We start from the raw sequence: 24,037 nt of genomic DNA, 5'->3' as shown, positions 1-24,037 counted from the left end.
AAATTGGCAGGCTGAGTTATGTCTGCCTCATGCATACTGTGGGTCCGGCACACAAGCGCAAGCAATAATATTTTTCTTTTTGCAAAAAACCTCTCCCATTGAAGCTGAGGCTTGGGTGGGGCCATGTTCAGCGCAACACTGCTTTATATGCAAAGCAAACCCATAACCTCCGTGCTTCGCCACCACAGTGACTCTGACACTTAGTCTGTCACTCCACAGAATAGCCTCCCTAAAAAGCACAGCAAGTGGTGATTATGTAAGGTGGTGAGTGGGTTTCAAATGAATCATATCCTGCAGACTGGCCCTATGGAACAAATTCAATCTCCCCAAAAGTGCAAGCACTGCCTCTCCACCATGGAACCCATACACTTAAACTCATTTTAAGCATCCTGATTGCTATTTGTCCATACTTTAGATTCTAATCCCGCTGCATGGCTGACTGTTGAAGGCAGCAGGTACCATTAAAAAGTTTCCAAGGATAATGATTTATGTTGACGTTGTGCATTTGTAAAAGCCAAAATTGTACACAAAAATACGTCAATACTTCAAAATAAAGGGGTATGCCACATTTTCAAATGTGATGCCTAAAGTAAAGGACAAGACAGAGCATTAGCCATTTTTTGTACTATTTACATTTAAGATCAATTATTGACAGTAGCTTGGCAGAAAACACCTGGCACTGTCCTCGCATACTGGAATTTTCTCTACTGAACAGACTATCAGCTGATGAATGCTACACGACACGTTTAGAAGGGCCAGTTGTTGGATTTTACGGTCAAACAAGGTGAGGACCCAAATGGGATCTTAACACCGGTGGGTCGATCATTTTCAAAGGTTGTAAAGTTTAGAATTTAAATATGTTGTGGTTTTTTCTCGACTTTATTCGTTTTCCCAGTTGAAAAACAAACCCTGTATATGCTCTTTCTAAATGACCAAGTTATCACGTTATTCGCTGATGAGGACAAGATGTGGCTGAAAGCTCCACAAAATGTTCGGTTATCAGACTTGGAGCCACGCACCAAACCTCTTCATGTTACTTTACTTTTATCATCTCTACTGCGTGATAAGCCTTGATGCTCTCATTTTCTGTTTCTTTGTTTGCTGAAAAATGTTATTTATTTTGTTAAATTGAACATCTAAATCATAGATAACACGTTTTTGATCATTATTTGTTGGAAGAGTGAGCACAGTATGTTGTCCAGGAAGCCTGCTGTTTCTTCTATCCCAATGTCAGTGAGAAAGACTGCATTTAAATTATCTCATCTTTATAATAAAGAATCATAATATCAAAGTTTTACTTTATGTAAATGGTTTGTTGAGTGTACTTTTCATATTGCCAATGAGCAGTTTGGACTAATGATTCTGCTTCATTATTACTGATATAACACAGTAATGGCTTTGCTGGAATACTTTATGCAAGTTAAATTCTATATATTGGACAATGGCTCTGCAGCGCCGTGTTATTACTGAGATGAGCCCTCCAACTTTGCTCGTTTCCATCCAAATGTCAGCTTTGATTAATCACCTCAGTGAGAGCCCTCCACCATCTCATGCATCTGCCAAGACCCAGCACACCACACAGCACACCAGCAGACTCTCAAACAGGGCCCTGTCCACTGGCAGCCTCAGGATTGAGAAATTACAGTATGCGCTTCAGTACAGCGAGAGGATATTGGAAGAATGTCACCAGAGTTTCATCAAATTAAATCATTTCTGAGATGATATCAAACGATTTGGTAGTCTAAATTGAATTAGTAGAAGTCATGGTATTCCCACCACATTGATTGACATTTCCGTCATATGTCATGTCCCAATAAATGTTTATCATCTTTCAATCAAATTACAAATTGAAAAATCGACATTATCGCGGGTTATTTTTTTCTGACTGCTCCGGTGAAAGCACTTTGACTGAGGACATCTTGACAGTTAAATGCAAAGTTGGTGGGAATAAAATCAATAAAGTTTTTGAAATTAAATCCGATGCAAGCCTCCATAATAGTTTTATTAAGCAAAATAAATGGCATGCAATATTTTATTCCCCATTATTAATAGAAAAAAAAAGAATGATATCAGTGAGGTAAGATAAGTTAATCTGTCAAACTTGTCTTTCAAAAATGATTTGTTTTTAAACCATTTATAATAATTGTGCTTTATTACTGATGACTGATAGGGGAAACAGATTAACATCTTCCAATTACGTAGCACAGGTGGTGATTTATGAAATATTATCTAATTACGATAAAGAAAGTTATTAATAAAGCTCACACAAAGTTTGGTGTGGAAAACAAAAATTCAGATATCAGGCGCAAACTTCCTCAACCAAAATTCAATCCAGGCAACATTTCAGTGCTGATTTGTGTCATTGTATTTTGCTGTTTTGTTTTGTTTTGTTTTGTTTTGTTTTGTTTTGTTTTGTTTTTTTATGGTGTAAATTGTTATGGCTATTATTAATAATATTATTATTTGTGCCTAAAACAATAACACTATGAGCTGAAGAAATTACAGCTTGACATTGCAGATTTGTGTTGCCATTCTGCTTCAAATGAATCTTCCCATTCTTCCCCTCTGACAATCCTCTAGTTCATACTGGTGTATTACTCTGTAATTAAACTCTTCATTTTTACCTTGGTAAACATGTGTGTCATATTGCTGCACACCATGTGTGTCTTACATATTTGTGTGCGGTCATGTGCAATTCTCTTCCTTGGTCATTTCTGCAAGAGAAAGGAGAGTAAAGTGTATATGGTCCCACTGAATTATATGTTTTTGTCTTGTTTTCATTTTTATCCATCATTTAATCACTGATCAACTTTTAATTTTGACTGTTTCCCCAGTATGGGATCAATAAAGTCTTATATTATCTTAAGTCATACTATTTGTCCCCATTACACCTCCAAGCCTCTCATAGAAAACTCATCAGTATTCACATTTCCAGTGCAAAATGTACAGCTTTTTGAGGCAAAAAAATGTCCCCTTATCCAAAGCAAGTATTTGCTGTTTGTATGGCCACAAGTGTCTGTAGACTTTTGGGGTTATTCAAGGTAAATAACTATGCTCAACTGTAAATTTGTTGTTATAAAAAGTTTGTTTTTTATCTCAAAACTTTTTAAATTTCAAATCTAAATGAGATTCAGTCAGTTCTGAATTAAATGATGTACTTTCATCTCCAGACAAAATCTCTGCGGAGCATCCTCCACTCTCCCTGGACACTCTCTGCAGGTGTGTACCGGTAATGTTAAAGAATATAAAAGTATAGCGTGGTAATCACAGCTACGGGGGATGAAGTGGGCCTCGTACATTCAAAGGTAATTGTCGGGCAAATTATTGTCAGCTAACAGATGGTGCAATAGAGTAGTCACTGATGAAGAAAATCTCCTGGCAAAGTTCCTGGATTGTTCATTTTTTGAAAATTACTGAATGGCTCAGCCACCCAAGTTTTGCGGATATTCTTCTCCACTCTGAATGAAAATAGAGCCATTAAAATAGACGGAGAACGCAAAATTGGAATACTAATGAAACGGTGGTTAACGTCAGTGTGGTGGAAACACAAACACTTGCACGTGCACAAATCCTAAATGCTTTAGATTTACCTCAGCAAGGTGTGTGTGTGTGTGTGTGTGCGTGTGTGCATGCGTGTGCATGAATAAGAGCAGAGAATTAATCGTCTGTCTTTTTCTGCATCAACAAAAAACAATTCTTCCTTTAGCTTTATCGCCTATGATGAAAGACCAGTGAACATACAGTCCCTCTGAGTTAGCGGTTCATTTATTTCTCTGGTATATGGCCACCTTATACATAGTACTGAATATATATGGGGTTATTTCACAGATATTTGACCTGAGCTGTGTGTGTGTGTGTGTGTGTGTGTGTGTGTGTGTGTAGGCTAACATGAAGACCACCAGAGTAACAATGAGCAACAGGGAACACATTAAATGACCTGAACTGGAACTACTGTATTTTCTTTTTTTTTTTTTTTATCGTTCTCTCATGAATGCCACAGCACTTAATGAAGGCACAGCACAACACATGAGGTCTACAGCTGTATGACCGTTAAAGGCAAATTCAACCTTGCTTTGATAATTTGCCCATCATTTCAATCACTGAGGAAAATGTCTCCTTTATCACCGAATCAGAATGACGGTTTCCTCTGCTGTTGAAGATGGTCACAGCCCCCTCTCAGTGGTAAAGAAAGACGTAACATGATAAGTTTGTGACTTCCAACACCTGCGTATGGTAAAGAAGTATTCTCCTTTACCATCAGTCACAGTTGCTAAAAGTTCCACCCACTCCACCCAGGCCTCCCTCCAAAAAAACAAGAACACGCCCCACCTGATTACAACAGCACCGAATGCCCTGAGCTCTTACAGCTGGCCGGAAAGGGACTTATGTGCGAATGATAAGTTGGCTACGTTCAACAGGCTTATCAAATTTTTATTTTTTTTTTTCTTAATTGTTTTTAGCCTTATAAATATATGACCCAACAACACTGTTAAATGTCACGATCACAAACACAAGCAATATAGCTGTCAATGTACCTCAGATGGAAAAGGCTACCTGGCACAGCAGCTACTGCTCGCTGCTGTGGGTGTGTGCTCGTGCTAACACTGCAGAGTTGGTTAGTGTGCCAGAGTCTGTCACTGCTGCAGCAGCTCGCGCTTTGCCTCGGGGGCTGTTGTCACTGTTGTCATCGCTAATATTGATGTGCTGGTTGTGAATGAGCAGGTTCTACGGGCCTGCTCTTTTAAGTGAAAGATGGGAGCCTGCTCCCGTCTGAGAGCCACGTTGCTTCCTACTGAATGAACACCAGACAGAAGAATAGGGAGATGAGCACGTGTGCGAAGCAGAGTTCCTGATACGTCTGACTTCAGTCAAAATGAAAAAAAAGTTCAATATAGATAAAACATGTTTGATGTTTTCACATCATTTGATTTCAGCGTGAGTTTCAGTGTGACTGTGATTACATCGATTAATTAAATTGATATGTGCCCACATACCCATCACAGGTCAACAGTGCAAAATGTGTCTCAGTTATACAGAACAAAAGTGATTGTTTATGCTGAGCTGAGACAAATGATCTGGCTCATTTATCTCTAACCATATACAACTGCCTCATGTCTCATTCACATCAGGATGAACTTATCCAATGAACACACAGCTGTAGTGCTATTAAACTAGCATGTTAGTACTGGGCAGTTTCACTAGCATTTCCCTGCCACATTTGAGCGGCTAGCTGGCTAAAAGCCTTAGCAATTAATATACCCACTTTGCAGCTCATACCTGGGCAGAGTGTGTGTAGGCCAGCAGTCTGTCCATTCATTTAATTTAACCTGAATGACATGATCGGACTGGCTGATTAGAAGCAGACACAGACACTAGGTTGTTTCCTTTATTTGTCAGACCATTTGAATTACTGATTACTGTTGATGATGAAGGTCCTAATTCATCCAGGTCACGGTAATTCTAAGTGCCGTATTGTAGGCAACTGGGCTTTTTATTTCAGTTTCAGTTTCTTAAAGATGTTTCACCTCTCATCCAAGAGGACTGGAGAACTGAAGAAGCCTCATGGATGAGAAGCGTCCTCAAGAAACTGAGACAAGTCCAGTTGCCTGTGATACAGCTCTTAAGAATTTATTACTGTTGACTGTTTTCAAACCATGGCTTTAAGCGCTAAATGCTCCATGTGCTGGTGATGGGCAGAGAGTGTACAGTCCATTTGATTTGTCAGAGCTTCTTCACTAAAAAAAGGCTGCTATTTGCATCAGGATGCAACATTTGTTAAGACTAAACCAAGTCAGTCATCACTGTCAGCGATTCTTTTCCTTTTTTCATAGTAGTCAAGAGAGATTTACATTCTAAGATTTAAGATTTGAACCACAAAGGTGAAAATGTAATATTCGTTGTGTACTTGATTTTTTTATTCACCTGCTCAATTGAGGACAAATTGGACCATCTGACACTTGGGCTCTGTGTGGAGCATCAGGTCTTCAAGTCTGATTTTAAACATGTCCAGCTTTCAGACCACTTATTTTGAACTGAAAGGCACATCTGGTGTGCCAGAGCTACTTTCTGGTTCGAATTTTCCCTGCAGTTCTTACCTTAGACGCGTGCATGGAGCATTCCACATTGTTTTCCCTTTTCAAATAAGTGTTTTACATACACTGGAATAAGACCACTTAAACACTTTCTGTTTCCAATGCCATACCCATGTGTGGTCTCATTGTACTACTACATCCCAGCAATTCATCTGGTGAGAAAAATGTTATTGTGACACAGAGGAATGATTACAAATGTAACACCCAGGCTGTTTCAGAGCAGAACTTCTCTCTTTGATAAGTACTTGCTCAGGTGCTGTGGCCCTGATGCCATGATAAAAACCTTTCAAACGGCTCCGAAGAGCACTAGAAGCAACTTTTTAATTACAATAACAAAACAATACACCCCCATGCCCACGTTTGGCTTATCACTTCTTTAAGCCTCTCTGATGTTGAAAATGCCTTTAATACTTAATGGACTGTGGTGGTAAAGAGCTTTAAAATGATCCATTAATGGAAAAGCAAGACATTCTTTCTCCTTCCATCAAACGTGACACTGCTCGCAGCAACAGAGTTGCTCTTGAGAGGACATTCAAATACATCATGTCAGGGACGAGAGACGAGTTTTTTAAATTTGATTTCATTTTTTTTTCCCACGTACGTTCTGCTTTATACTAAAGTTTGCCCCTCAGAACTCAGAGTACTGCATGGTGAAGAGAGAAGGGGCATCTCTCTTCAAAATAAGAGGCCGTTTCCATCAACCTCTGACACGGAGGAATCTGAGCACTAAAGGAACATCTGTTGATGCTGTGTGACTGTGCATTCATGTCCCGGCCCTCCCTGCACTGATAGTCCCAAAATACATCAGAAACTCTCAGAGGCCCAGATCAATCAAGCCCACCAAAGTGCCCAAATGTCTGACACATCCCCATCCAGTCCTGCGTTTTCTAACCACATTCCAGCTCAGCAGCATGTAAATGTTTTAAAGCCCCCACATCTTAAATATCTGCAGCAATTCCAATTTTATGATCTGAAGATGTTGTTAAACCTCTCAATTAGCTTCTAATTAAGGCTCCTTGAAGCGGCTGAGGCAGGAGGGAGAAGTAGGTCAACCAGAAAGCATCGCAGCCTGGTCAGACTCAGCGGCTGCGTTAATGAAAACTGAACAGGGTACGTTTCGTTGCGAAAGACAACAGGCTAACTTAAAGGCTGCGAGCCAGGCACAGAGCTGTGCTAGTTCCTGTTGAAAAGGACATTATTAATCATATAAGCTGGCTTTCTGAGTTATATGTCTTGTGTTGTCACCTCCATAGGGTTTTTTTGTGGATCACAAGTCGAGGCAGCCCATTTGGAGCAAGGTTTTGCTGGTAGCATGTTACATCCTGATGCAAAAGGTAGCTGTTTTTAGTGAAGAAGATTTGATAAATCCACTCCACCGTATATTATGACCCAAAAAACATTATACGTGTCAATAACAGATGTGCTGATTTGCACAAAATGTTTAACGTGATAAATTGTCACAGAAACCTAAGACTTGGGGAGCCAAATTGCACATCATATGCATTGCTGCATAATGTTGCTTTAATGACGACAGTCATCAGAGGATGTGAGAATGATGAGATCCCCCCCCTTTTCATTGTGAAATTCTTCAGAGGATGTTTAATTAGTAATTAGTTGTCAGTTGTTGGTTGAATAATATGACAAAACTTACTTTACTGTAGAGTAAAGTTTTGTATCATCATGTACATCTAAATTGTAGTTTTATTTGGTTTAGTTTTTTGGTATTACTGTGCATACCCACACCCCGCTATGCATCTTCAACCAGCGTGTCCTTTCACTGAGAACACTGCCACAGCATTCTGTTGTCTCTCATTCAACTGGTTGCCACATTGTCTTTTGTGCATTTTGACAGCTGGGAAAAGAACAAAATTTGAATTTTCCCTTGAGCAGCAGTGTGGCATGAATACACAGCTACAAACAGTGTGTCTAGAAAACTGGGATTTCTGTAATGGCTACATCTGTACTGTCAGCCCTCGTATTGAGAATGAGAAAGCATCAATAATCATGTTTTCTATTTTCGTGGCATGTGGCGGGGGGTGCTCGCTCGTCTGTTTGTGTAGACTGTCTTCTCAGAGAAGAGGGACCAGCGCTGTGGGATCTATTGCAATCTGCTCTTGCCACATTTCAGATCATATAATGTGACGGGGCAAACATCTCGCTGCAGTCTGCACACCAATGTGCACAGGCTCGGATAACGGTGTCCTCAGTGGAATGTCAGAATGTTACAGAAAGATACATTGCAGGTCATGGTAAAGTACTGGCCTCTTTTTTTTCTGAGTGGAATGTATATATCACGCTGTGATAAGTGGTCTGACTCTCATAAATCATCCCCTACATTATTCTCCTTGGAGACTGGCAGTGGGTGATTCTCTTACGCTAATACATACACACACCCGCCCACACACACACAAACAAACACATGCAGCTGAAAAGCTGAATTGATAGGTGGTTTCTAATAACATCCAAATGTACAAATCGTAGTGTATTCCAGGACTGGATCCAAGAATAAAGCACCTGTATAAAGCTCAGCAATGAGGTTTTCATGTTTTGTAAATCCCATTCATATCCTGAGTGGAGCCACATGTCCTAACCATCCGATGTAGACTCACCACGAGCTATAAGATTGTGAAAGGATGGTATTTGCTCCTATAGAAGTCTGTATAATATCAAAATTGTGGTCAGAACTTGGAGAAATGTCTACAAGATGACTACAAGCCAGGCCATGTATTTGGGAGTCGATAGTTGTTGGAAAGAAATCAATGGCTTTGGTTTATGAGAACAGTAGTCCTTACTCCTGAATATTTATGTACGCAGTTTTGACCGCCTTTCAAAATTAGATTTTGCTGCGAGTGAAATCTTTCATGCTCGCGACTCATCACATGTCAATGTTTGGCTGGATTCGGGGCGCTCCGAGACGTAGGTGGAGAGAATGAATGGGAAATTCCCCTCCAGAACCAGTGCCATTCAGAAAGTGGTGAGTGTTGTGCTCCATCGGAACCACAGCTAAAATACAGTAGCCTGCTCTCGCTCTCAACGCCTCAAACACACCAGCCCAGTCAGCCTGTATGCTTCTGAGTTTAAAGCTGTAGCTACCCCTCGAGCACCGCTTCTTGAAGCATGGTCGGGGTGGTCACAAACTAAGACTATTTTCACGGACACCAGGGTTCGTGTCCTGAGTTTGACCAATGATGTTCTTCAGCAGCTTTATTTTGAAAGCGTAATCTAACCTTGCATGTTATGTATAATTGACTGCAGAGCCATGCACATGCAAACCAGAAGCTAGAGGGTTCAATAAAGCATCATAGTTTAAGATTAAGGTTGTGAACAAGCTGTGCAGACAATTTCACGTTCATTGTTTTTTTTTTTTTTTTTTTATATATCTAAATTATAGGATATTCTCAATCTGTATTCAGTGTGGCAGTGCTGTTGCGTGGATGCAGCGACTTTGCTCTCACTATTCTATTGATTTATCTGTTATTTTCTTTCGGTTCTTTGAGAGGATTTGCCACATCATCATGCAAACAAAATTCCCCATGTGTCTTCTTTGCCGTGATCACAGAAATGGATTTAAAAATACACCTTAACATTCTGGTTAGAAGGGCAGAGACAAGGAAACAGCCCAATGCCACATAGTTGGTCTGGATGAATTGTTGCAGCTGAAAAAAGGACAGCAGGTTTAACTCAGAGCCCTGTTTGTGTCCCAGGTGGTGTTTTTACCAGGTGGCATTTCTTGTGTGTTGTGTGTGTGTGTGTGTGAAAACAAAAAAAAAAAAAGAGAAGAAAAGCTTCTGCTCCAACATTTGTAACAATATCCTCCCATGTTTTCTTAATTCGGTCTTTGTCTCTTCATAGTTTTGGTTAATGGTTTTTATTATAGTCACCAATCCATGTCTGAGATGATGGGATGCAGCATCATTGCCAGAATGTTAAGTAACACGGGCAGTCAGTCGGTCAGAGAGACTGCGGACAAATCTCCATATTTATGTAATTTATTTGGAGAAAAAATGGAGGCGAATATGTTTGATTTGACGGACTCGATAATGTTCCTGTTGTCGTTACGTTGCCACATACTTTCATCTAGTAACACAAATGGCCATCAGTATGCAACATTTCCTGATGTGTCAGTATAGCTTGAGTACTATACAAAGCAGCGTTGGGCAAGTTACTCCAGACATGTGATATATTACCTAATACTAGATACAATCACGGATGAAAGAAATAAAGTACTTAACAGTATTACTGTCAGTGCAGAGTAATTGGTTACACTGTTACTTTTGCCAAATAACAGCAGATGTAGGATGAGGCATTATAAAACGTTTCACTATAGTAGCTTCAGTGGTGTGGTGGTGTGTATTGACTAAAGAACCTCTTCTTGTCCTTTCAGACTCGTTGTTTATCATCAGTTTTCTTGTGTTCTGCATCCAGCTGCATTTAGCAAACTAGAGGAAAAACAACATCATTGCAAAAGCCTGTGATCTGTCTGACTGGGCCCTGAAGCAGTCAGTGACTCGGGACACCGCGTTAAGACACAAGCATGAAATAGGTTGGCTCCCATGCAGCCCAACTACCCACTAACACACCGTTGGAAAGAGAAAATGATTGGCTACTATCGTGGGTTACTGATTTGATGACAGCCAATGCAGGCTTGTTGTCGTTGGCTCCCATGGCAGCAAAGACACACTGGCCTTCCAAACTGGGAGCGCTTGAGATACTGCAGGAGCTGTCCGGGGGTTTCAACTGAACTGAAAAAGGTGGGAACACATTCATGGTGCAGGTGGCAACAAAACGAAAACAACAACACCGGGCAGGAAGAAGAGAGACCAGGGAATATTTCTCCTGCTGAAAGACGTAATGTTTTTCTTTGTTTGTGGTGGAACAGAGTTGGCAGACAGTGAGCTGTGGACTTCACAGGACAATTTTGGATTAATTTATGAAAACCCCGTTTGAGTTTTTTGATCTGTAGAACATTACAGACAAAAGGAATATAAATCATCAAGCAATGGACACAAATAAGAGCTTTATGACTGCTTCAAAGACTCACCGCTTTCCTTACCATGTCAGCAAATTTGAATTAGTCTTAAATTATTATGGTTTCCATGACTGAAAAACTGAATTGCGGATAATCTAATAGATTTAATTACTGTAACACATTACTTTAGTAGTGCATTACCACCAACACTGGTGCTAAGTGCACTTTGAGTGATTTCAATCCATTTCCTTTCAAGCAACTGGCTGACAACACAGTGTGGCAAATGAGTAGTGGCCACTACCTTTCATTTGTTTCTACAAGCTGTGGCAAATCACTTGCTGTATATGACAGCTGTGTCAGCAGCAAAGGGCAGGCAATACATTCAAAAATGAGTGAACTTTGATCCAGAGGTGGTGGAAAGTCACCGTGTGGCAACCAACCCCATTTTTTTTTTTTAACCACCTAATAAATTTTCCCCTTCTCTTCTGTACCTTGTTGAGCAGAAGAGGCTTTTGCCCGGCCTGTTGAACACCCCAAAGTGCTTATTCATCACAGAATGACCTATTAAAGGTCCACAGTATGTAATTTAAGTCACAAAAGGAATAAAATATTGATGATTGTTTTCATGACTGAATAATCACCTAATCATCTAAAGAGGGCTTCTTTTGTTTCTTTTGTTTTGTGACCTCTGCCAAGATGATTATTTTCTCTTCCACTGATGTTGAATGGCTCTTGAACCAGACCCCAGTAATATTCTGGTGCAGGTTCAGCTAAAGGGGTGAATCCAGGAGTTTTCTCTCACTTTCTTTAACATTGCGTAATAGGGCGTTATTCAACAGTTATTATATACATTCTCAGGGAACAGTGCCTGGACCATTATGAAGACATTTTAAAACACATATTGTTCAATTTAAAGAGGTCATAATATGCTTCTTGGGGTTTTGCCTGTCCTTATTTGTGTCAAGTAACATTTCTGCGTTATTCTGGATCACACTACCTTGACCTGCATGACCTGCTCTATTCAGCCTCTGATTGGCTACATGCTGCCCATTAAGTGATGACATGTGCAACTCTCACCAAAGACTAAACAAAGGTGAGATGTCTCACTCTGTTGCTGTAACGGTGCGTTCAAGACACAGTGTGAAAATGGCTGCTGTAGCAATGCACCATATGAGAAATATGATGAGTTTTTTGAAAATAAAAGTACGTAAACTTATTCTACCAGGAACCCCCAAATAAAAGTTTGAACCTGAAAATTTGCATAGTATAAAAACCTATACTTTCATCGAAATATAACTGTTACAGTGTATGAATGTTCACTTGCTAACACGTGACATGCACCACAGCACCAGTTAAAAACGGATTGAATGCTGTGAATCCTATTATTTTCTTGCTTCATGGATTTACATGAACATAAAAAAAAAATAAAACGTTAAACATCACACCGTCACACAATACTGGTAGTATTTAAAGTGGGATCTGTTTCTGTGAGTTTCAGGGAGAGCCCGTTAAATTCAACAGGACAGATTTTTTTGCTACGCTTCTTTGAGCAAGTGGGTGAAATGAGCACAAATCATGCTAATCCTTGACACAAACCTTCGCTGCGCTGCTTGTTAGTGACATACCCTCTACCTAACCTTTCTCTCTCCTCGGGTGCAACCAATTCCACAGTAAATACCAAGCTGGCACAGGTGAGAGGAACTAAAAACCTGTGACAACAAGCCTTGCCATCCACCATATGCCATCTGATTTCTGTATTTCAAGACAGTGATCCAAGAGGGCAAATGATTATGCCTTATTGTCCTAATGCAGGATATGTCTAATTATATGTCTGTGTATATATATTACATTTTTTTAATATCATCTTTATGACAAGCAGATACCACCTACAGAGGAACTAATGGGACAGACTACTGGGCCAGATATGGCAGATGTGCCAAGTGTAGCTGCGAAGTCCCCTGTTGTGTCATTTGGCCCAGGTAGTTTACCACACATGAGCAAAAACCACAACAAGCCTGCGTGGGGCTTTCTCCAGGCGTGCAGCTTGCCTAAAAGCAGGAAACCCACAGAAAAAGCCTCACAGGGCCAGCGCTGCTGGCTCATCAGAGGGGAAATGACTGCCAGAGTACGCCGTTCCAACTGTTGATTATTATTTTTCACTGTAAAACTACCACAGTGATAGATTTTATTGTAGTAATACTTATGTAGGGCTCATTATCTGAGATTTTTTTTTTTTTTTTTCAAAATTTATTATACATCCCTCAGCATCTCATACAGACACAGAAGGTACGCTTTAGCATGGAGCACCTGAAGTTTGCTTACTTTGGTCTGGCTCATGTATTTTGTCGCATTTTCTGGTCTGGTTCCTGTTCCCCATGGCTTTTTACAAACCAACCTAGAGAAGTAAACATGAAGTCGTACAGAGTGACACACCCCGATCCGCCAGTTTTGGCGATTGTCATCCTGCATCATTATGACCCACGCTGGGAAATCAAACAACAGCACACAGAAGTTTATGTGGCACTTTAATGCGTCTGATGTGCGTTTATGTTCTTCGGTATCACAAAGAGCTCATGAAGAAATGACTGATTAGAAGTGTCATTAGCAGACTGTACCTGTTGGTCATTATTCAAGACATTCATTAAATTTGCAGACGGAACGAAAAAGGCGGCCTCTCGTACAGTAATGACTCGGGGCTTATTAGTGTGGGGTTGCTGTCACACACTTTAATGGATTTAATGAAGTGAAAAGTACAAAGAGCACAGCATTTTTAACAGTTTCTGACTTGTTAAGCAGTGAAAATTCCCATGGTGACATGCTTAAGTGGTGCCATGAAATAATATAACCTAACATAAATACACGGCATACAGACAACAGATTCAATTATACTATCGCTTCTTAAATGATCATGAGATGGATTTAGTGTTATTTAGCTTTTCAGATTCTTCTAACATCACACATGTATTATTAACGAGCCTGCGGTTGGTCCACTTGTCATCACACCACAAATAAACCACACCAGAGTTCACTTGGAAGTGAGCAAGACCCACCTTTTTAAGTGATCCCGGCCTGGTTGTGTGGCACACATCAGTGTTCCATTGATAGCTTTAACACCAGTCCAAACAATCCGCACTTAACAAAGCAGGGTCCATTTTAACCGGGGCCAAACAGGTCAGGTGTGAAACATCCGGCTTTAAACTAACTCAGATGTAAATCAGTCCGAGGCAAGTATGAGACCATCAGAGCAACTTCTTCACGCGACGTAGCATACGGAGCAGAAATGTCCCCACACGGATGGAAGCTGGAGTTAAGAAGAGGGTCACAAAAAAAAAGAGTTTGCAATCCCTGATTTCCTGGGTGATCAAACCAAGCCAACATTTCATAGGCTTTCTGGCACGAAGGCTTGACATGTCACACAATTAAAATTCAAAGATCAGTTAGAGACATTTCTCATTGCAAGTAAAATGAGGGCTGTATTTCAAAATAAAATAGGCTGCATAACAGAGAGCTTTTGAAAAATGTGCCTCTAACGTGCTTAATTTTAGAAAAAATACAGTTTACCTTGAGTCTCCCCTGTTTCTCTTATAGTTAACTCCGTTTTACATCTTAACATTCTCAACCAGCTGTATGAAAACAGTCTCAACACCTCCTAACAAGTGAGCGGTCGTTCTTTCCCTCTTATGCCTCACTCCCCTTCACTCCTTCTCTTGTTCAGTGAGCAACATGAGCGTCAGCTTGTCCTGCCAGGATTTTAAATCTGGGCTGTAATGGTTTCAGGGCCGTTCTCATACACCTGTGTAGGTGCTCAATGTGAGCCTGGAGCCATATTTTCTTTAGATAATGTTCACAGTGGAGAAAGCTGCCATTATATCTGGTGCCCTTATTTCAGATTTGAGCCTGTATGTTTGCTTTAAGACGTATGCTTCGTCTCACAGTGGCGCTTCACATGCTGCTTTTAATAGTCGCCGCGGTATCAGAATGTACGAGATGTACTGGTTTTAAGTTGCCTGTGGGAAGGATCAACATGTTAGAGTCCATTCGTGATTAAAAGCTCTGTTTTCGTCATCCACGTTTCTCTTTTTTTGAGCACGACATTTGAAATGCCTCTTCTTGGATGTCTGAGTGTTTATTTTTCTACTCACTCGAGTCGCCCCGCTTGTCTGAATAAGCTGATTTGACTGGCAATGTTGCGTCATGTTAGATGATTTACAGCACATGCAGTTGGTCTGTGGGTTTTGGGGTGTTGCTAAACCAGCACTGTAAAGGCTGGAAAAGTGGCAATACTTTTTATATATATATATATATATATATATATATATATATATATATATATATATATATATATATATATATATAAATCCATTAAAATGGGATAATTTTGCAATAATTTATTGGTTATCAGTCTGTGACTGGATGTATGGGTCTGGGTCTGGACCGCCATCCACTGACTGATGCCCCTTTGTGCATCCGTACGGGATTCCAACAAATGTGACAAAGCAATGTCGGTGTACGATTACGTGTGGGAATTTGACGTCAGGTTATTATTTAAAAAGTGATAAAAAAAACTGTGACTAATAAAATCCACATAGATATTGAAATGGGGAGGATAATTAAATCTTTATGTTTGTGAATTATCTCTGGTGAAAATCTGTTCCACTGACTGCACTTATGGAGCAGGGCAGCTAATTATTACAATGACTTTTGTTTTACATCCCATGGCGTACAGATGGCTGCTTTATTATTGTGTGAGAAAAAGTAGTCAAACTTCAGAAAAGAATAGTTTAAACAGCTCATTGTGAGCAATTGGTATCACAGCAGTGGGAGATAAATGTCATCTTACAACTGCGACTGAGAATGTAAATGAATTGGTGCACGTGTTCGGCCTGTGTGAACAGAAGTGATATCGAAACAAATAATGTCCAATAAAATGGGTAGGAAATGAAACCCTTTTGTGAACAGACATTGGACAAGGACCCGATTTAAAAAAAAAAAAAAAAATCCCAAAACACAGATGTAAGATAATTTCCCCTCTCTCATATATCCACAAGCTCCAGGATACTGATGGAAATAGTCTGGTCATTGTTTCCAGCAGGAAAAAAAAAATATCCTCCCAGCTGAGCAGAGAATAGGTCAGGGCCCTGAGAGAGAGATTGGATCTAAATTGCTCCAATCTTTGCGTTAGATATTGGCGGAAGGACCCCCGCTGCTGCGCTGTTGCACGGCTCCGCACAATCACAGGAGCTGTAACGAGAGGTCCGCAGGTTCGCTCTTCATTATTTAGTCTTTTAAAATGTTGCCCTTTCGCATGCCTTTCACCAGAACAGTCAGCCCCCAAAACAGCAGCAGGGCCCTCCGGAGCCACTTTAATCAGCCGTGGGTGTTGTTGAGGTTAATCTGTATTGTTCACGGCGATGTGAGAAGAGGGGTGGGTCTCCCCCGACCTCCTCCATGTGCTGATAGCTGCTTCCTAACAGGCAACCAACATCCCATGGCACGTCTTGTTTATGTAGCCCTGCAGTGGGACTGTTTGTTGTGCTTGTGTCATGGACACAGAGATAACCTCACTCCAGCAAGGAGTTTAATTGCTTGCCCCCTGTGTTGGCAGGATCAGAAGAGAGGAGGAGGAGAAAAGAGCTCTGCAATCTCTCTCATGGGGCTAACTCCATCTGAAAGCACACTGATATGACTGTAAAGCAACAAATAGCCAAATATGCGCTGGAACAATTTTGAGACTAATTAAAGTTACTGTAACTAATTGAAATGCATTGTTAGTTTTGACAGCAAATTTGTATCTAATTTGAGTTAGGCTTTTGGCTAAAATTCTATTTAGTAATAGTCAAATTTTACTCAAATGAATTGTGTTACTCTAGTTTTGGTGGACTAAATATAAGATTTCAGTTGACTAAATCCGAAGTAGGATAAGTCGACTAATGGGGTCAGTTAAAATTAGGGATGCACAATATGAATTCTCTAAGCCGAAACCAATAACCAAAAAGTACCTGCTTCTCATGGCAGATACTACCACCAATAACCATAAAAACTTACCAGGTTTATATTTTAAAATTTGTTCATAACCCGTTCATGTATCCCTGAGGGTAAAAAGGCTAAGATGTACTGAGCCATAATATTCCACATCTCTGACCTCACGATTGTTAATGCACCAAAGACAAAGAACAGTTCTGACTTCAAATACATTGGCTTTCATATAAAAAAATGTTATGAAGTATTAATTAAATGCACTGACAATATCTCAGACCGGACACGTATTAAACACAAGTAATTGAATCAAATGGATGAAGTGCGTCCCTAAACATGGAAATAAAGGCAAGCCTTTTTAGCCTCCAGAGAAAACATTGACAAAAGGTACATAGTTGGCATACACATTTTTATGAAATCAACAAACCAAATACATTTCTTTACTCAACTCATATACTTGCTTAACAAACTTACTACTTGCTACTTTGGGGGCATTAGGGTGAGGAAAATAAGCATCTCTGCCTTCTCGTATCTGATAACCTAAGTAGGTTACTGTATCTTTTCTCATCAACTACACGAGTGACAGCAGATAGCAAATGCTCACTGTGGACACTAGTGCAGGGGGCTGACAGGTATTTCAGTGCAAGTTGGACAAGATTCAGCAAACAGGTTTTGTTGCTTCTCTAGTGCTCCATGGTGTGCTATTAGTCCTGGGATTTAGGGACTGAAAAACCTCCATGCTGTTATACACAGCTGTACACAGGCACAGTAGTGTGACGCCATGGGCGTGACAACTGCACACTGTTTTTGCCAGACTATTCATTGGTTGTATATTGATAGTGTAAAACTCTCATTATCAGGTCGATATTCTATCTGCCCTATGTCCTGCATCCCGAGTTAAAATGTAATGCATTATCAAAAGGTGCAATATGTATGAATTTTAGTTATTTTTTTTTAGACATGATCAACAGAATGTGAAGAAATAACAGTTTTGATGTCCATGTATTGTATAGCAGATATCGCCTGAAGTTAGCATGCTAACCCGCTAGCCCAGCCCGCCCAGTCTCATATTACCATGTTGTACCTCAAAAGGAGCTGAAGCCCTGGTCAGAGCTGCCGTCACTTGGAGGCTGTTTTCAGGTCCAGCCGTGTTCACAGAGAGGCTGCTCAGCCTGTCCGTGGCCCATTTGCCTGTCTCCAGTTCCGATGACCACACTGGTACCGCTTCCTGCCAAAATTCTCCGCTGGGTCTTCTCCATCCTGAGCCTTAAAAAGCACCTTCTTAACGGTGATTTAACACCAACAAGCTCCCCGCCTGGACTGCAAGCTGCATGGCTAACTCAGTGTGCCAACTAGCTGAAGGCACCGACGTAGTTAGCAGTTACTCTGGCAATATGCTGCCCCCTATTTGTTTGGAGTATGAGTTTGACAGATGGCCAATTCTTAGACATCACACTTTTTTTAAACAAGTGTAAATTGTTTGATCACATTCTGATTTTCACTCATACACACATGCACATAAAACTCCAAATTGTCTCTATACTACATTTTGGATCACTTCTCCAATTATGACCAACACCGAGTTCACAAATTTATTCAAACACGCACGCTTCTTTTTGTTGGTTTGAAAACTCCAAGCACTCAGTTTTACTTTTATTAATAAATAAGCAAATTCTCAACCAAGTCTACCATAGACTGAGAACATGCTGTCCTAAATTCACACAGATACAAACAAAAAAGACCAACTGGCACCCTGAGTGATTTGCAGCCTTTGAAATGATCAACTTACTTCTCTGCAGAGAGGTATATTGGATTCACACTCTTAATACGGCAGAGCCTCTTAGCCGAGATGACAAACTGAATTTGTCATGTTTCTCTTAATTTGTTGTGCAGAGGGGACGGGGGTGGGTGAGGAGTGTACATGCGAGAAAGCTGCCAAGCCAGTGACTGCAGTTTATGACAACATTTCCACATTTTTTAGTGTGAAAGCACTGAGTACATTTGACCAGTCACTACAGCATTTCAACATTCTTAAATGTGACACCACTGGATATCATAAAAGGAGACCTCTGGACAATTTCCTGCCATGATTGTGATGACAAAAAAAACCCAGATGTTTTTGAAGTGAAGTTGGAAAATCGCCAGTCAGTTTTTGTGTCCTACCACAACCCTAACTAGATCCTAAACAAAGCATTTGCTGAAAAGTTCATCGCCAGCATTTATTCTGGCGATTTGGTTGTCTTTGGTTTATGCACTGCAGCCATTTTGAAATTGTAAAGTTGTGTTATTGGCACAAGATTGAGAAGAGGGGTTGGTTTGAGCATGTATCTATTAATACTATTACAGACTGCACATCAATCAGTGTGATCTGAACCCTTTCTTTCTTTTTTCCCATGTAAGTTTGCTGTTCTCAAACAGAGAAGCACCTGATTTGGCTGCCCACTGCTCGCAGATGCGGAGAAAAGCCTGTTTCAAAATTCATTGTTATTCAATGCATTTGCTCAAAACTATTCTCATTCGCACCTGGCTACTTGGATACAATGTAGATGGACATTCATGAGTCACTTCATGTCCATGGAAAGTGGATGCCAGATAGTTCTTTTCCACAGCCCTGGAGGAAAATTGGAACTATATTACTAGTTTCTTTATAGAGGGTGTATGGAGATGTGCCATCTTATTGTGCATGGCTATTATGAATATGATATGAATACGGTTTGATTGCAACACTCCCTTGGGCCCACACAGGCGCCATTTCATTTATATAGCTTAAAACAGAATGTCTTGTCAAGTTTAGTCAGTTAAAACCTCTACGTTCGACTTATGTCAGAAGTTGTCTCATATAAACCTTTGATTTAAACTATAAGCCAATTATGGCAGTACTCAAAAATTAGGACTTTAACTCAATTCAAAGCCCAGAAGACAACACCATTAAGAGAATATTCAGATGAGGAATGCTGTCATGCTGTCTCATGGCTCAGTTTCAAATGCTCTGAACTTTTGGAGCCCTGCACTAATAGCAACAATTGCATATTTTAGTCACATTTTAGTTGTCTAACCAGTTGCTGATTCTTTTTCAAGGATTATACTTTCTACTGTTTATATGGCATCCTTTTTATTGTCTCCGCAGCCATGGTAACTATCATTGCTCAGGTTTTCTTATAATTCTCTTGCTGCAGCAGGGAAAGTTATATGCCTCATTTATTGCATGGTCCACAGTTTTGGGGCACTGGAACAAAAACATTAATGTACCGCTCAGGATGTGTCACCACTGTGTGGTTGCTCAACAGTGTAGAAAAGTTCAGCTGTGGTGGAAAAGCAGGATTGTAGTTTATTCTACTGTGAAATGAAAACATAAATTATTGATATCACTGTAATTGGAGTGAAACAGGAGTATACACACAAGCATTCATATTTGATCAAGCTTTTTTTTTTTTTAAAGAATTATCAAAATCAAGATGAGCTTACATGCATTCTTAGAGCGCACAAGTTCACTATGAGCTCATTTGCTGAATGTCATTAGCTTGAGTGTTCACCTCCACAAATACAGTGCATTCATCAGAGGCTGAACTTGGACAACCAAGTGCACACTGTTGCCCATAAAACGTAACATTAAATATGATGTGTTGGAGGATCTCACTGGAACTCTTGAAGCCTCTTTTAAGCTCTGATTAAATTGATCGAGTGTCAGACGTTTACAGTGGGCCCTCAAGGACTCCCTAAAGAAGTGTTTCCTGGAGATCAAAGCAACAAAGGTACTGTATTCTGACAAATGTGCTCGGCTGTAGTCTGATACTTTCTAGATACCCATTAAAATGAAGCTTGATGAACCTGAGTGCATACCATTATTAACATAATTGTCTCGCTGAAGTCGGTAATTATATCTGTTTCAATATAGACATTCCCATTATTATATAATGAGTAATTAAAGCCATTACTTCTTAAGTGAATAGCACGCATCCTATGGGACTCCTCATGGAGAGATAGTGGTGGAGTAGATTTGTCTTCTAGTCTCTTTAGTTGTAATTAACACATTGCCTTTGATTACATCACTACATCGAATTTTCTTTCTACTCTGTTCCATGGAGTTTTACACTGTTTCATACACTATGTTACTTGAGAATATGTCCAGTACTTTTGATTCCTGTATCCAGTGTTTTGGACTTAAAGTGACTCACACTCATTTAAAACCAAACAGAAGAGGTCAGTATGTAATGCTGAGGATGTAAAAGTTTTGACCACAAACTGGGACCACTTTGGACCAAAAAGTAAAACCTGAGAAATTGTGGGAAAGACAGTTCCAGGGCTAAGAAAAGCTTTTTTTATTTTTTATTTATTTTCATTTTTTTTAGATAAAGTTTCATTATTCTGACAACTGAAGGACGCGGGTAGATCTAAAATCCCTCATTGTCAGGGCTCTTTCAAACATGACGGGACATGTCAAGAAAGTAGAAAGTTAATGATCACATTTATGACGCTGAAATGTCAAGATCTGAAGACTCAACAGTGAAAGCTAAAGTCAAGGTGAATGTAATCTTGAGCCATAATGAACCGGGTTTAATAGCTGCTGTTTACTGCACCGCACAGCTGTGAAGCTGTTCTCAGGGATCTGAATGGATGAAGCTAAGAGTTACTGTCGCTTAGGTTTCATAATTCAAACTACCTGTGAATGGAATTTCTTTGCATTTTCCATTTGAAGTATCAACATTCTGTAATTACCTCTCCATAAAGTAATATACATTTTTAGTGGCAGGGTCTGCCATTCCCTCACCAGATTCAAATTATTTACCTAAGTGAGTGATTTACAGGCAAAGATGTTTGCTTTTTTGTAATTTCACCTCATTCATCAACTGTTTACTGCTCTTTCTACTTATCAGAGCTGTACTAAGGTACTCCAAATGCAAACCCATCGTTCACTGTCGCCTCTTCATATTAAGCACGGCAGGGTGGCATTTAGTGTGAAGAAGACACAAGTAATGAAACACATTTGCTATCGAGTCGACTGCTGACAGCCGTCTTTTGTCAAAGTTGCACAAACAAAACTTGAAGCTTGATAGCTTACCTGTTTTAAATATTACAGGTAGAAGTGAAACTAGAAGGAGGAGCCACAGTGAACGAAGATGACGAGCTCCAAGCAACAGGCTGCATGCCTCCAACTCGCCAACTGTACAAAGTGTACATGACATGAGATCATGTTTGCACACAGCTTGAGAAAAGTATTGAGCGACTTATGTTAAAACTGAATGTCTTTGACTTCACTGTAAACAGATACACCTGCTGTACCAGTAGTGTTGAGCTGTTCATGTGGATGTCGTCTCTGTGATGTCACCCATAGGTTGCTGAAGAGCCATTGTAAAGCTTAGTGTGGTGGTATGGGTGAAGCTGAGGCAGGTTGAATGAAGCCTGGTGGCTGAAAAGTAACTTGACGGGTACAGCACCCTTAACACCCTTTATTATGTATTACTTTAACAAGGTCACATTTGGCTTATTTTCAGGTTCATAGTTTTTTTTTTTTTGTTTGTTTTTTTTTGGGTGGGGGGATGGTCCTGGTAGAATAGGTTTAGAAAAATTTCACACTATGGATAGGATGCTCTGTTTCAATTACAGAGTCAGACCTCTCGTCTATGCTCAGTCTTTAGTGAGAGTTGCTTAAGTGCACGATGGACAGGATGAAGTCAATCAGAGGCAGATTAGGTAGGGTCATGCCGAGCAAAGTAGTGTGATCTAAAATAACGGGTGTTTCAGGCAGTGCAGTGTTTTTTTTTGTGGGAGACAGTAACTCCCTTTGGTGTGGACTTCAGGCGTTTTCACTTTGCAGACCTTTTACATGCACAAAAAAATGCTACATAACACAATAAAGGTAAGGCAAACCCCCCCCAAAAATCATGACCTCTTTATACCTTAAAATAACTTAAATGACAGCAGTATATAAAAAATGCACACCCCCTTCAGAACTCATGAACGGGGATATAAGCCATGGAGACTGTCTGTTGTACAAAGCTTTATAAATATTTATTTCTGCTTTAAAGTTAAACATTTTAATATTGAGGTCTGTGGGGATCAACTCACTTTTTGGATGCATGCTAGTATTGGTCTGACATGAAGGTCTTCCACCAAACACTTTATCTTTGCAGCTCAAAGCATTCCAAACAACTGCTTCTAAAAAGTCAACAGCAATGTCTAAAAGTCTTTATTTCTTAGGTTGGAAGCAGTTGCAAAGGAAATGGTTGGTGGTGCTGAAGTGTATCTCAGTGCCTTGAAGAGTTCTCTAACTTTGGTGATATAGTATACGATGCATGAGACTGCATTAGTGTATTATTAAATAGAAGTTAGATCCACCATATTGCTTTTCAGTATTGCAGTATAATTTAAAAATCAATCCTTGATGCATTTTCTGAGTGACAAACCTTCCTGAGTGGATTAAAGGTCTGTGAGATTGTCTTGATCCATCTCACTTAGCTTGTAAATGAGAACTGTGACAGTACGGGTGTTTGATGTAAATATACTCTACTGAGGTGGTGAGGTGAACACACTCTTCCCTGAAGTTGTGAATGCCTTAGCCAAATATCCGACCAGAACTCAATGATGCCTGAAAGCTTTCGCCCATTAAAAGTAGCCTTTTTTTCCCCCTACTTAGTCCATTGCCACCTGGGAAAATTACATGCTAGTAAGGAAGTGATTTAAGCACCAGTGAGCAGACGTAGTGGCTTTTACTGACTTACCTCTAACCACCTGAGTGGTCCAGTAAGTGGAAAAAAAATCTCATCTCCTAAACCGCCACAAAACTCAATAAATCTCAAAAAACATGCTGATCTCATTTGCCATCCCAGCGCTCCAGTGTGCAACGCGGTACTGTCCAACTGAAACTGCCATCATGACAGTCTCTGAAATAGCTGGGATTAGTTCATAACCATGCACAAATAATTTTGGCTGAATGGCTCACTCCAGCCCCATTCGATTGGAAAGAAGAAAGAAAAAGACCTCTATTAACAGTCAATTGGAT

At 40.1% G+C, this 24,037-nt stretch overlaps 1 long non-coding RNA gene across 1 annotated transcript; it reads right to left on the bottom strand.

Moving 5' to 3' along the window:
* Positions 1-20,217: 20,217 nt before the first annotated feature.
* On the bottom strand, positions 20,218-20,676 carry LOC119029154. Its single transcript, XR_005077915.1, has 2 exons — positions 20,503-20,676; positions 20,218-20,373 (listed from the first exon to the last, which is right to left on the bottom strand). It is a non-coding gene; the product is annotated as an uncharacterized LOC119029154 (long non-coding RNA).
* Positions 20,677-24,037: the final 3,361 nt, after the last annotated feature.

The sequence above is a fragment of the Acanthopagrus latus genome, chromosome 11, assembly GCF_904848185.1.
Source record: "Acanthopagrus latus isolate v.2019 chromosome 11, fAcaLat1.1, whole genome shotgun sequence".
NCBI classification, from domain to species: domain Eukaryota; kingdom Metazoa; phylum Chordata; class Actinopteri; order Spariformes; family Sparidae; genus Acanthopagrus; species Acanthopagrus latus.
The sequence above is the reverse complement of the archived record's forward strand: the minus strand, read 5'-3'. Positions and strand labels throughout refer to the sequence as shown.